Genomic DNA, 15,220 nt, shown 5'->3' with positions numbered 1-15,220 from the left:
AGCAGTCCTTGCATTGGAGAAGAACTTGGCCAGAAAGGCTTTCTTGCATGCATCCCATGTGGTGATAGCTCCAGCAGGAAGAGTCTTCTCCCAAAGGTGAGCTTTGTCTCCAAGAGAAAATGGGAAGAGCCTTAATTTGAATCCATCTTCACTCACTCCATTGATCTTAGTGAGTCCACATATTCTGTCAAACTCATCAAGGTGATCTAGTGGATCCTCCATTGGCAACCCATGAAACTTGTTTGCTTGTATCATTGAGATCAATCCACTCTTGATCTCAAAGTTATTGTTAGCTACTGAAGGTGGCTGAAACTCACTTTCTTTGTGGTGTATGAATGAATGATCTATGGAATGATGATGTATGGAATGAATAGAAGTCAGGGTGTTTCAATTCCCCTTATGCAGTTGCAGTATAAGAGGTGTCAATCCTATCTGAGTGATTGTGAACAACTAAGATGTGCATATGAGTCTAAGTCAAGCCAATTGTAAAGATTGTTTGTCACTAACAATCCTAAAATGAGATATGAAATGCAGAAAGTAAAAACAACTAGAACAGGATACTAAATGCAAACAGAACAAACAACTTGAAGCTATAATGAAACTAGAACAAAGATAGAAACTATGCTAATGGACTAATGCAAGACAAGTAATGAACAGGAAACTACATGAATGCAATGGAAATGAAACAGGAATGAAACAAGACAATCACAAATCAAAAAACACAAGTTCTGGGGATGAACTCGAGCAGCACTCGACCGAGTGTAGGTCGAGTGGGTGGTCGAGCTAGACTTAAACGTGATAACAGAGCAACACAAGAAAAACAGAGAAAAGCTAAAACCAATCAAACAACAAACAAGCAATGATATTTAAACTAGGATTTCAATAAACAAAGAAGGCCTTGAGGAGGGATTCATGGGCTGAGCTAATCATTGTGGTTATCTAACTTGGTCAACAAATCTCAAGCAAGCATTGAGCTGATCTCTAGACATACTATTCTAATACATGTTTAATCCACTCTCATGGCAAGAAACAATCAAACCTATGCAATTCTAGACTTGTTCTCACAAAGAAAAGAATCTACACAAGCAGGCATTAAGCAATACATCTCAAACCAAACAAAACTCCTAATCTCTTAGCAAGCCTAATGGTAAGCTCTAGATCTAGCCTTATCTATGCTCCTTAGATATTGGTGTGATGCTAAGATGCTTGAAATCAAATCCTACCCTCTCAGATATAGGATCAGCATTAAGATCATCTAGCCTAGAAGAGATCTACAACAATCAAGCTTGACCAAATCAAACAAACCACAAGATCATCCCAGCCTAACCCATCCTCAAGGTCCTAAACAAACTACTCACAAGAACACATGGTGAAATATGTCAAAAACCCAGAAAATAATGAAACTTGCATCATTAGAGAGATGAAACAGAGATCTACAATATTGATGAAGGAATAAAACTCGAAATCTTAATACTTTGAAAGTTATGAAACAAACAAAATATAAGAATCTAGTCTTTCTCTCTCAAACAAGTACAAGATCTAAAAAATAAAATAAAAGTGCAAAAGGAATAATATCTAAAAAAGGTAAAAACTAGGTTTTGGACTCTCTAAAAAGATGCACTCTTTTGTGGCTGCAAGTACAAGGGCCTTATATAGGAGGTGAGGTGGAAGCCCTAAAAATACAAAAAGTCAAAGTGGTCAACGGCTCGGTTAACTCGACCAGTGCTCGGTCGAGTGGGGGGTCGAGCTGGCTTCTCTCGTGCATTCTCCACTCGGTCGAGTCCTCCTCAGCACACGGTCGAGTGGTGGTCGAGTGATGCGGTCGAGTTGGACTCCGGACTTTGATTCTACAGCCTTAACTCTCTTGTTTTCTCCTCAGGACAGCTTCACTTCTCCTCAGCATTGCTTCCATGCTCCTTAAGCTCCAAAATCACCTGTTTATGCATGAAAAGATGCAAATGCAATGCAACTACACTCTAATGCTTGATTAGTCCTAAAGCTACACAATAATGGCCTAAATGGATAGCAAAAGATGCAAAAGTTGTGAATAAACTAAGGGAAAACAAGGTAAAATATATGAACATCAACACCCCCAAACTTAGTCTTTGCTTGCCCTCAAGCAAATTATCAAAGACAAAAGAAGGTAGGTGAGGTTTGAAAGTGGGATCTCAGCTCCTAAAGCTTGCAAATAGACTATCTAGAATCAATGGATTGTCACACATTCTGACCCTAGAAACAGTAACAAAGTTGTTTACTGTTTCAAATCAATGTTTTCTCGGTTTTAGCCTGTTCCAGGATAAAACGGGTTTAAGTGTTTTCTAAACACTCCAAATTCATCCCGAACTCTTACAATTAGTCAAATGCATTGGACTGTCACACATTTTGACCCAAGAAACACAATCAAAGCTGGTTACTGCTTTGAATTAATGTTTTCTCGGTCTTAGCCTGTTTTCTCATTGTAAGCGTGTTTTGGGACAAAATTGGTATAAGTGTTGTCTAAACACTCCAAATTCATCCCGAACTCTTATAATTAGTCAAATGCATTGGATTGTTATATATTTTGACCCTAGAAAGAGTAACATAGCTTTTTACTGTTTCAAATCAATGTTTTTTCGGTTTTAGCCTGTTCCGGGATAAAATGGGTAAAAGTGTTGTTTAACAATCCAAATTCATCCCAAACTCTTAAAATCAGTGAAATGCATTGGATTGTCGCACATTCTAACCCTGGAAACAGTAACAAAGCTGTTTACCATTTCAAATCAATGTTTTATCGGTTTTAGCCTGTTCCGGGATAAAACGGGTTTAAGTGTTGTCTAAACAATCCAAATTCATCCCCAACTCTTAAAATCAGTCAAATGCATTGGATTGTCGCACATTCTGACCCTGAAACAGTAACAAAGCTGTTTACCATTTCAAATCAATGTTTTCTCGGTTTTAACATGTTCCAGGATAAAACGGGTTTAAGTGTTGTCTAAACACTCCAAATTCATCCCGAACTCTAACAATTAGTCAAATGCATTGGGTTGTCACACATTCAGTCCCTAGAAACAGTAACAAAGCTGTTTACTGCTTCGAATCAATGATTTCTTGGTTTTAGCCTGTTTTGGGACAAATTGGGTATAAGTGTTGTCTAAACACTCCAAATTCAACCTGAACACTTATGATTAGTCAAATGCATTGGATTGTTACATATTTTGACCCTAGAAAGAGTAACAAAGCTGTATACTGCTTCGTATCAATGTCTTCTCGGTTTTAGCTTGTTTTCTTGGTTTTAGCCTATTTCCGGGATAAACCGGGGTTAAGTGTTATCTAAACACTACAAATTCATCTTGAACTCTTACAATTAGTGAAATGCATTGGTTAGTCACTCATTCTGACCCTAGAAACAGTAATAAAGATTTTTACTGCTTGGAATCAATGTTTTCTCGGTTTTAGCCTGTTTCAGGTCGAAATGGGTATAAGTGGTGTCTAAACACTCCAAATTCAACCCAAAATCTTACAATTAATCAAATGCATTGGATTGTTACATATTTTGTCCCTAGATAGAGTAACTAAGCTGTTTACTGCTTCAAATCAATGTTTTCTCTCGGTTTTAGCTTGTTTTCTAGGTTTAAGCCTGTTTTGGGATAAAATGGGTTTAAGTGTTGTCTAAACAATCCAAATTCATCCCGAACTCTTAGAATCAGTCAAATGCATTGAATTGTCACACATTCTGACCCTAGAAACAGTAACAAAGCTGTTTACTGTTTCAAATCAATGTTTTCTCGGTTTTAGCCTGTTCCGGGATAAAACGGGGTTAAGTGTTTTCTAAACACTCCAAATTCATCCCGAACTCTTACAATTAGTCAAATGCATTGGACTGTCACACATTTTTACCCAAGAAACACAATCAAAGCTGGTTACTGCTTTGAATTAATGTCTTCTCGGTCTTAGCCTGTTTTCTCGTTTTAAGCGTGTTTTGGGACAAAATGGGTATAAGTGTTGTCTAAACACTCCAAATTCAACCCGAACTCTTATATTTAGTCAAATGCATTGGATTGTTATATATTTTGACCCTAGAAAGAGTAACGTAGCTGTTTACTGTTTCAAATCATTGTTCTTTCGGTTTTAGCCTGTTCCAGGATAAAACGGGTTTAAGTGTTTTCTAAACACTCCAAATTCATCCCGAACTCTTACAATTAGTCAAATGCATTAGACTGTCACACATTTTGATCCAAGAAACACAATCAAAGCTTGTATTAATGTTTTGAATTAATGTTTTCTTGGTCTTAGCCTGTTTTCTCGTTTTAAGCGTGTTTTGGGACAAAATGGGTATAAGTGTTGTCTAAACACTCCAAATTCATCCCAAACTCTTATATTTAGTCAAATGCATTGGATTGTTATATATTTTGACCCTAGAAAAAGTAACATAGCTGTTTACTGTTTCAAATCAATGTTTTTTCGGTTTTAGCCTGTTCCGGGATAAAATGAGTAAAAGTGTTGTTTAACAATCCAAATTCATCCCGAACTCTTAAAATCAGTCAAATGCATTGGATTGTCTCACATTCTGACCCTGGAAACAGTAACAAAGCTATTTACCGTTTCAAATCAATGTTTTCTCGGTTGTAGCCTGTTCCGGGATAAAACGGGTTTAAGTGTTGTCTAAACACTCCAAATTCATCCCGAACTCTTACAATTAGTCAATTGCATTGGGTTGTCACACATTCTAATCCTAGAAACAGTAACAAAGCTGTTTACTGCTTCGAATCAATGTTTTTTTGGTTTTAGCCTGTTTTGGGACAAATTGGGTATAAGTGTTGTCTAAACACTCCAAATTCAACCTGAACTCTTATAATTAGTCAAATGCATTGGATTGTTACATATTCTGACCCTAGAAAGAGTAACAAAGCTGTTTACTGCTTCGAATCAATGTCTTCTCGGTTTTAGCTTGTTTTCTCGGTTTAAACCTGTTTTGGGATAAAACGGGTTTAAGTGTTGTCTAAACAATCCAAATTCATCCCGAACTCTTAAAATCAGTTAAATGCATTGGATTGTCGCACATTCTAACCCTAGAAACAGTAACAAAGCTGTTTACCGTTTCAAATCAATGTTTTCTCGGTTTTAGCCTGTTCCGGGATAAAACGGGTTTAAGTGTTGTCTAAACACTCCAAATTCATCTCGAACTCTAACAATTAGTCAAATGCATTGGGTTGTCACACATTCTGTCCCTAGAAACAGTAACAAAGGTGTTTCCTGCTTCGAATCAATGTTTTCTTGGTGTTAGCCTGTTTTGGGACAAATTGGGTATAAATGTTGTCTAAACACTCCAAATTCAACCTGAACTCTTATAATTAGTCAAATGCATTGGATTGTTACATATTTTAACCCTAGAATGAGTAACAAAGCTGTTTACTGATGTTCATATATTTTACCTTGTTTTCCCTTAGTTTATTCACAACTTTTGCATCTTTTGCTATCCATTTAGGCCATTATTGTGTAGCTTTAGGACTAATCATGCATTAGAGTGTAGTTGCATTGCATTTGCATCTTTTCATGCATGAACAGGTGATTTTGGAGCTTAAGGAGCATGGAAGCAATGCTGAGGAGAAGTGAAGCAATCCTGAGGAGAAAACAAGAGAGTTAAGGCTGTAGAATCAAGGTCCGGAGTCCAACTCGACCGCACCACTCGACCACCACTCGACCATGTGCTGAGGAGGACTCGACCGAGTGGAGAACGCACGAGAGAAGCCAGCTCGACCAGCCACTCGACCGAGCACTGGTCGAGTTGACCGAGCCGTTGACTACTTTGACTTTTTGTATTTTTAGGGCTTCCACCTCATCTCCTATATAAAGCCCTTGTACCTGCAGCCACCAAAGAGTCCAGCTTTTTAGAGAGTCTAAAACCTAGTTTTTACCTTTTTTAGATATTATTCCTTTTGCACTTTTCTTTTAATTTAGATTTTGTACTTGTTTGAGAGAGAAAGACTAGATTCTTATATTTTGTTTATTTGATAACTTTCAAAGTATTAAGATTTCGAGTTTTATTCCTTCATCAATATTGTAGATCTCTGTTTCATCTTTCTAATGATGCAAGTTTCATTATTTTCTGGGTTTTTGACATATTTCACCATGTGTTCTTGTGAGTAGTTTGTTTAGGACCTTGAGGATGGGTTAGGCTGGGTTGATCTTGTGGTTTGTTTGATTTGGTCAAGCTTGATTGTTGTAGATCTCTTCTAGGCTAGATGATCTTAATGCTGATCCTATATCTGAGAGGGTAGGGTTTGATTTCAAGCATCTTAGCATCACACCAATGTCTAAGGAGCATAGATAAGGCTAGATCTAGAGCTTACCATTAGGCTTGCTAAGAGATTAGAAGTCTTGTTTGGTTTGAGATGTATTGCTTAATGCCTGCTTGTGTAGATTCTTTTCTTTGTGAGAACAAGTCTAGAATTGCATAGGTTTGATTGTTTCTTGCCATGAGAGTGGATTAAACATGTATTAGAATAGTATGTCTAGAGATCAGCTCAATGTTTGCTTGAGATTTGTTGACCAAGTTAGATAACCACAATGATTAGCTCAGCCCATGAATCCCTCCTCAAGGCCTTCTTTGTTTATTGAAATCCTAGTCTAAATATCATTGCTTGTTTGTTGTTTGATTGGTTTTAGCATTTCTCTGTTTTTCTTGTGTTGCTCTGTTTTCACGTTTAAGTCTAGCTCGACCACGTACTCGACCTACACTCGGTCGAGTGCTGCTCGAGTTCATCCCCAGAACTTGTGTTTTTGATTTGTGATTGTCTTGTTTCATTCCTGTTTCATTTCCATTGCATTCACATAGTTTCCTGTTCATTACTTGTCTTGCATTAGTTCATTAGCATAGTTTCTATCTTTGTTCTAGTTTCATTATAGCTTCAAGTTGTTTGTTCTGTTTGCATTTAGTATCCTGTTCTAGTTGTTTTTACTTTCTGCATTTCATATCTCATTTTAGGATTGTTAGTGACAAACAATCTTTACAATTGGCTTGACTTAGACTCATATGCACATCTTAATTGTTCACAATCACTCAGATAGGATTGACACCTCTTATACTGCAACTGCATAAGGGGAATTGAAACACCCTGACTTCTATTCATTCCATACATCATCATTCCATACATCATTCATTCATACACCACAAAGAAAGTCAGTTTCAATTTGGCACCGTTGCCCATTTGAGTGTGTTTTGTGACATTTAGGATCATTATTAGTCTAAGATTAAGTTCGTTTTCAACACTTGTGAAGTTACTGAACTGGAATCTTCCTTTGCTTGGCTGTTTTGTGTTTCAGGTACCCACTCGACCACCACTCGACCGAGCTGTGATCGAGCACTTGGTCGAGCCAGAAGCCGGATCAAATTAGCCATTCCTTCCCAGTCGACTCGAGCGTGTACCTGTTCGAGTCCGTAGTAGAGTTTGTTGATGCACACAAGGTCAAAAGGCAAAGATAGTCTTCAACAGCCTATTGACAACATCCACATGCTACAGAAGGGTTTGAGACATAAGCAAGGAAGAGTAGTTCAACAACAACAAGGTCAAGACATCATGGAGCAACAAGCTATCCATGAGCAAAGACCAAGGCACATTGGTGCAGGAGATGCACCCAATACCCACAACCAAAGGGCTGGAATTGTGCTACCTTCAGTAGCAAACAATAACTTTGAGATCAAGAGTGGATTGATCTCAATGATACAAGCAAACAAGTTTCATGGGTTGCCAATGGAGGATCCACTAGATCACCTTGATGACTTTGACAGAATATGTGGACTCACTAAGATCAATGGAGTGAGTGAAGATGGATTCAAATTAAGGCTCTTCCCATTTTCTCTTGGAGACAAAGCTCACCTTTGGGAGAACACTCTACCTACTGGAGCTATCACCACATGGGATGCATGCAAGAAAGCTTTTCTAGCCAAGTTCTTCTCCAATGCAAGGACTGCTAGGCTGAGGAATGAGATTTCTGGGTTTGCTCAAAGGAATAATGAGAGCTTTTGTGAAGCTTGGGAGAGGTTTAAAGGATTCCAAACTCAGTGTCCTCACCATGGCTTCAGCAATGAGTCACTTCTAAGCACCTTGTATAGAGGAGTGCTTCCTAAGATAAGATTGCTTCTTGACACAGCCTCTAATGGCAATTTCCTCAACAAGAATGTGGAAGAAGGATGGGAATTGGTTGAGAATCTTGCTCAATCTGATGGCAATTATAATGAGGACTATGATAGGACCATAAGGAGCTCCTCAACTGATCAAGAGGAAAAGTATAAGAAGGATTTGAAGATGGTCAATAAGAAGCTTGACAAGATCCTCCTCAGCCAATCCAAGTCCATTCACTTCATTGGTGAAGAGGAAGCTCCAGTTCAAGAGGGGGAGCCTGAATTTGCTGAGTTGTGCTACATGCAGAACCAGGGAGGATTCAAAGGCTACAACCAAGGAGGTTTCAAGAACAACAGTCTCTCTTATAGGAGCACCAATGTGGCCAACCCTCAAGACCAGGTCTATCCACCTCCTCAACCTCAACAGCAACAAAACTACATCCCCAAGCAACAACACCAAGTGTTCCAGCCCCAATTGTGTCCCCCACCAGGGTTTCAGACTAACCAAGGCCAGGAACAAGACTTAAGAGCAATGATGCAACAGTTGTTGATTGGGCAAACACAAGGCAAGATTGAGGAAGCCAAGCAGTTTGCTGAGTTGAATCAACGGCTCACATCACAGTATAATGATCTGAACATGAAGTTTGAAGGTCTCAACTCCAGAATGAAGTATATGGAGAGTAACATTGCCTCTACTTCAGCTCCTAAACCCAACCAACTCCCTGGAAAAGCTGTTCAAAATCCAAGGGAGTTCACTGCAAAAGCCATTCATATCTCTGATGAGGAAGTCACTGAGGACAGTGAAGACAAGTTTGGGGGAATTCATTAGTTACTGAAGCCCCAAGTGACGTTTGTGCAAAGCAACTGGAGTCCGTTATTGCACTCGACCAAGTAGTCGAACAGCCACTCGATCGAGTGCATGCTCGAGTGGTCGATCGAGTTGCAGACTCAGAAGCTGTCAAGCCTGCTAAGTACATTCCTCCTGCTTACAAGCCACCTCTTCCATTCCCAGGACGTTTCAAAGCACAAAAGATTAAGGAGCTTAGGGAAATCATTGAGAGAAAGGAGATGATGGCTAAGCAACAAGAAGAAGAGATGGTTTTAAAGGAAGAAGTTGTGGTTGAGGAAGTGTTGGCCATACAAGAGATCACCATTGCTTACCAAGAAGAAGAGAGAGGACCTGCCTTGGAACAGTATGATCCATATCCTCTCTACAAAGACTTTTTGCTTGATTTATCAAAGAAGGAGGCTGAAGCTCAAGATGAGAAGGATCTTGAGGACCTTGGAGTAGTTATCATTCCAATCAAGCTTAAGGATCCAGGTCCATTCTATCTGCCTTGCACACTTAGCTATCTTCACTACAACCAATGCCTTTGTGATTTGGGAGCTTCAACAAGTGTGATGCCATACTCCATAGCACAAAAGCTTGGGAGAACTGATTTCAAGTCCACCAACCTTCATATATGTTTAGCTGATGGGTCAAACAAGGAGATAGTTGGAAGGTTGGAGAATGTTCCAGTCAAGATAGGGAAGGCAAGGGTTCACACTGATTTTGTGGTGTTGGAGATGGACAAGGAACCTGAAGATCCAATCATTCTTGGAAGGCCATTCCTAGCCACAGTTGGAGCAGTTATTGATGTCAAAGAGGGTCTTGTGACCTTGAACATTGCTGAAGATATAGCCATGAAGTTTAACATCTATAGCCCAACCAACCTTCCTACCATTGATGATCAACCTTTTACTATCAAGGACAAAGGAGGTCAAGAAGGTTCAAGTGGTGAAGCAACTCCAAAGGCTAAGCTCTCCTTTCAAGATGATTTTGTGGAAAAGCTTAAGAGGTCAGTTCAAGAGTTGACTAGTATGGTTGAGGATCTTCAAGTTAAGCTGAACAAGAGGTCCTTAAGGAAGGCAAGACCAAGGCTCAAAATCAAGAAGAAACATGGTTTGTGTGTTAAGGGTGAGGTGATCAAGGATCAACTTCACAGTGATCAAGAGGTTCCAGGGAGGATTTCATCACCTCCTTGGTATCTAAACCAAGTCTAAAAAGGACACCAAAGTCAAGCTTAGTGACTTTAAACAAGCTCACTAGGGGGGAAGTCCCTAAGGTATCCTTTGTAAATATGGTTTATTTTCCTTGTAGTTTTGATGTGTTTTCTTTTTTGTTTGTGTTGGACAGGCCTTTAGGTGAGAATGTAGTTGGGTAAGGAGGGAATTAGACTTGGAGAAGGAGACTCGCAAGCCCACTCGACCTACCCACGAGAGGTACTCGACCGAGCTGGAAAGGAATTGAGGCCCATTTGATCTTCAAATCACTAGAACGATCGAGTGGAGGGAAGAACAAGAAGAAAAATTTTGAAATTTCAAAATTTGATCAAGGTGCTCGACCGTGTACAGTCGAGTGTGGGGTCGAGTAGCAGCAAAAAGCAGGTCAAAGATTCCCATTTCAAATTTGAATGGTATGGACGCTCCACCCTTGTCTCTTTGTCCCCTTAGCTTCTTTATATAGACCTTGCACGAAACTATGCCTCTCACATTCTCTCATTTGCTCAAAACCATTGAATTAAAGTTTTAAAGTCTCTCTCATAGCTTATCTTTTGCTCAAGCTTAGTTCTTTCAAGTTTTTGGTTCACTAACCTATTAACTTTGAGCTTTGAGTCTATTCCCTTCAGTTCTATTTGAAAAATGTCTTCAAGAATCACTAGGAAGTCTCAACAAACCGCTGCAACCTCTATGGAACGTCATGATGCTAGCCTTGAATCAAGAGGAGAAGCTGGAAGGGCCACTCGACGCCCCACTCGATCATGCACTCGACCGGGCGGTGGTTCGAGCAGCCGGTCGAGCCAGATGCCGCGTCCAAGGAGAGAGAGAGTTGAGGAAGATCCTGAGAGGACTGAGAGTGAGGAGGAAAGGGAGTCAACTCTCAATGAGTTCATGAGGAGACACAAGGCCAAAGGGAAGAGGCCAGCAGTTGAGGTTGAACAAGAGGAGAGTGAGAATGAGAGTGAGGAAGAAAGTGAAAAAGAAGAGATAGAGGATGATGGAGAAGCTGAGTCTTGTGGGTTGTCAAAGAGGCAACTCTATGATGCTTTCATGAGAATGGAGTTCTTAGGGACTAGATATCCACACAAGGAAACCATGGAGAAGCTAGCCATTGGTGAAGATGTGGAGTATCTCTTTGAGAAGAGCAACCTAACCAAGTTTATGGGGCTTTGCATGGAGGGCTACAAAGAAGAGAGTTGTGAGTTTCTAGCCACAGTCAAGCTGCATACATATGCAAGGAAGGATCCTGAGTTTGGAGCTGGTCACATTGCTTTCACAATCAAGGGGAAAAGGTATGAACTTTCAATGAAGAAGATAGCCAATGTGTTTGGTTTTGAGTTTGGGAGCAATAGGAGTTTGATGATTCCAAGAGAAGAGCTCTATGCTGTGTGGGAAACCATTGGGGACAACAAATACTACTCATCCTCCAATTCCAAGAGTTCAAGGATAAGGATCCCAGTCCTAAGGTACTTCCACAAAGCTCTTGCCAACACCTTCTTTGCTAGGAAGGAAACTGGGAACATTAATGAGGGGGAGCTAAAGATGATTGATTTGGCTCTCAATGGAGTCATCTTCCAAGCAAGAAATGGTACCATCATTCTTGGGAGCACTGTGGAGATTGACCTAGAAATGGTGCTCATTGACCACATGATTTACTTGAGAAGTTGGGTAGGCAAGTTGGAGAATAAAGGATCAAGAGGAGCACTAACCATTGGAGGCATCATTACTCCAATCCTTCAAGCTGCTAAGGTTCCACTTAGAGGAGAAAGGGTTTCACCAAGATGGATTGACTCTAGCTACCTCACCTCTACTCTCATCCTAGCCAAAGAGATGCATCAAGGGAATCACATTTTCAAGTTTGAACTTCCAACACTTGGGAAAAAGCAACTGATTTTGCCTAACCAAGAGCTCACCACCATTCAAGAAGGAGCCAACATTGACTTTTGGCCAGCTGAGGAGCATTTGTTTGATGGGATAGTTCAACTTAGAGTTGATGAAGCTGGAGATGTGCAAATGGCTGATGGGGAGGAGCAATTTTACTTTGAGGATTATGAGCTCAACCCAAGAGATAGTAGAGGAGTGAGGGAGGCTACCAAGAGATTAACCCTTCTGCAAAAATGGAACAAATGGCATGGGAAGAGGTTTGATAAGCTGAAGAAGAAGGTGACCAACATGGCTAAGTCCATCAAGGGCTTAAAGAAGGAGATTGCTGAGTTGAAGAGTGGGAATTCTTCACCTACACCATCAAGCCCTTTGAGGAGGAGTAGCTCAACTAGAGCACTTTCTAGAGTTGCGAACCCTGTGGAACCAGCTAGGGCTTCAATGTATGAGCCAAATCAGAGGAAGAGGAGCTCAAGTACCCGAGAACAACCCTTTTCAAGGTACTTGACCGGGTCACTCGAGCACCCACTCGACCGAGCACCCCCAATGCACTCGGTCGAGTTCCAGCCCAGATCACCCTATGGTTTCCCACCTCCAGCTGCTTATCCAGGATATCAAGGTTACCCTCCCATCCCACCCCAGTACTTCATGGATCCAGCACTCTACCAGCAGTTCTACCAGCAGCAAGGACTGCATTTTGACACTCGTGGTCCAGCTCGACCCCCCCCACTCGAGCACGTACTCGACCGAGTCCCGGTCGATCCCCATCGTCGAGCTGCCCCAATCTCCACCTCCAAGTCACCAACAAGACCCCAACTACTCCTATGACAGCATGCAGATGGATGTGGACAACTACTTCCACAATCCCTAAGGTACCACTATCACCTTCCCTTGTAGATATCATTGCATTTGACATTGTGTTTTGTTTTTTGTTTTTCATCTTGAATCCTCAATCAAATTTCTTTCACAAAGGGACTGTGTGATTTAAGTTTGGGGGAGGGTTTGAGATAGCATTTGACATTGTGTTTTGTGATTCTTATTTCAAATTTTTAGCATAATCATGTTAATACTTGCATAGCATCTAAGGCATAGAAAAACCCTAAAAATTTAAAAATTTTTGCATAAATCTTTATAAAAAAAGAGTGTTCATGTAGTTTGCACTGCACATTAGGATCTTGTTTAGCATGTTTCATGTAGGATTGTATAGTACTTGCATTAGGGATCTATGATGAGTATTCCCTTATTAGCTTGTTTATTCACTAGACTAGGATCAATGCCCAAGTTAATAGTATTTTGATGCTAGTTGAGTGGTTAGAATAAGATTGAACCAGGCCTTGAATTCCTACATTGCATTTGGTCTAAATTGAAGCATGTTGAGATTTGAAACCATTTCCTATTTATAAGAACCTAATATTGACTTTCAATTATCAATGTGTGCAATGCTTTAAACTCATGGATACCACATACATATTTGGATCATCTTCTTCCTTTTTACCACTCTTGTTGATCCAAGTAGCTGATTTCCTCATTAAGAATCAGTTCCCCTACCCCTAAACCAAACCTTCTTTCAAGCCATGTTTATTCTTGTGTGTGTGAGGCCTATTTTTGGGATTGAGCTTGGTAGAAAGTGTTAGGTTTGAACTGACAAGAGTAAAGCCTTGTGTAGTTCTAGTTTGCATTTTTCAAACTAGATAGGACTAGGTGGTTCACTTGTTGGGTTTGGGACTTGGCTATTATGAAAAGAAAAGAGGAAAAAGAGAAAGAAAAGGTTAGAGTCTTTAGGAGGGGAATGTGTTTAAGAAAATTTAAAGTCTAGTGAAAGAATGGGAAGAATAAGGTTATTTAAAGATGGTTCTAGTTAAAGAAAAGAAAGAAAGGAAAGAGAAGTCTAGCAAAATGCTTATATGTCTTAAGAATAAGAAGAAAAGAGAACCATAGCAAATAAGTAAGAATCCCCCATTCCACTAGAAAGATCAAATAAGAAACCTCTCCTAAGACTTTAAAACCAAAAGAGAAAAGGGTGAAAAAGAAGAAAAGAAGTTAAAGGGTAGCACTAGGACCAATTGGGTTTAGATTGATAGGATAAACACTTTGGGTGCCTTTGGGTAGACAAGGTTTTGTTCTTGTATGTGTCTAAGTGTTCTTACCTTTAGCATTCTTCTAAAGCTCAATTTATTTTTTATGAGAGAACCTTGATATTGATAAGCCCTACTCTAAAAAGAGACCATCATTGTCTCTAAACCTTTTACTGCCAAGCCAAATGAGTTTAAGCATTGCATAGAATTGATTCATGTTCTTGATTAATGAATGTTAAAGGAAATGGTTGATTTGAATGCATGTGGATGTCTAAGGCTCAAATCAGTGAAGGTTGTGATATGCTTGTCTAAAGTCTTTAAGTATAGCTCATTCAACTTGCATCATAGTACTAGTAACTTGGACATTGATTCTAGATAGTCTATTTGCAAGCTTTAGGAGCTGAGATCCCACTTTCAAACCTCACCTACCTTCTTTTGTCGTGATTATTTGCTTGAGGGCAAGCAAAGACTAAGTTTGGGGGTGTTGATGTTCATATATTTTACCTTGTTTTCCCTTAGTTTATTCACAACTTTTGCATCTTTTGCTATCCATTTAGGCCATTATTGTGTAGCTTTAGGAATAATCATGCATTAGAGTGTAGTTGCATCGCATTTGCATCTTTTCATGCATAAACAGGTGATTTTGGAGCTTAAGGAGCATGGAAGCAATGCTGACGAGAAGTGAAGCAATCCTGAGGAGAAAACAAGAGAGTTAAGGCTGTAGAATCAAGGTCCGGAGTCCAACACGACCGCACCACTCGACCACCACTCGACCGTGTGCTGAGGAGGACTCGACCGAGTGGAGAACGCACGAGAGAAGCCAGCTCGACCAGCCACTCGACCGAGCACTGGTCGAGTTGACCGAGCCGTTGACTACTTTGACTTTTTGTATTTTTAGGGCTTCCACCTCATCTCCTATATAAAGCCCTTGTACCAGCAGCCACCAAAGAGTCCAGTTTTTTAGAGAGTCTAAAACCTAGTTTTTACCCTTTTTAGATATTATTCCTTTTGCACTTTTCTTTTAATTTAGATTTTGTACTTGTTTGAGAGAGAAAGACTAGATTCTTATATTTTGTTTGTTTCATAACTTTCAAAGTATTAAGATTTCGAGTTTTATTCCTTC

General features: G+C 39.9%; 1 non-coding gene across 1 annotated transcript; it reads right to left on the bottom strand.

The window, feature by feature from the left end:
- Window positions 1–7,952: 7,952 nt before the first annotated feature.
- Window positions 7,953–8,059, bottom strand: LOC147934277 (small nucleolar RNA R71). Its single transcript, XR_015573275.1, has one exon. It is a non-coding gene; the product is annotated as a small nucleolar RNA R71 (small nucleolar RNA).
- Window positions 8,060–15,220: the final 7,161 nt, after the last annotated feature.

This window comes from Camelina sativa, chromosome 11 (genome assembly GCF_030686135.1).
Source record: "Camelina sativa cultivar CO46 ecotype springtype chromosome 11, ASM3068613v1".
NCBI lineage: Eukaryota > Viridiplantae > Streptophyta > Magnoliopsida > Brassicales > Brassicaceae > Camelina > Camelina sativa.
This window is presented reverse-complemented; position numbering and strand designations above follow the sequence as displayed.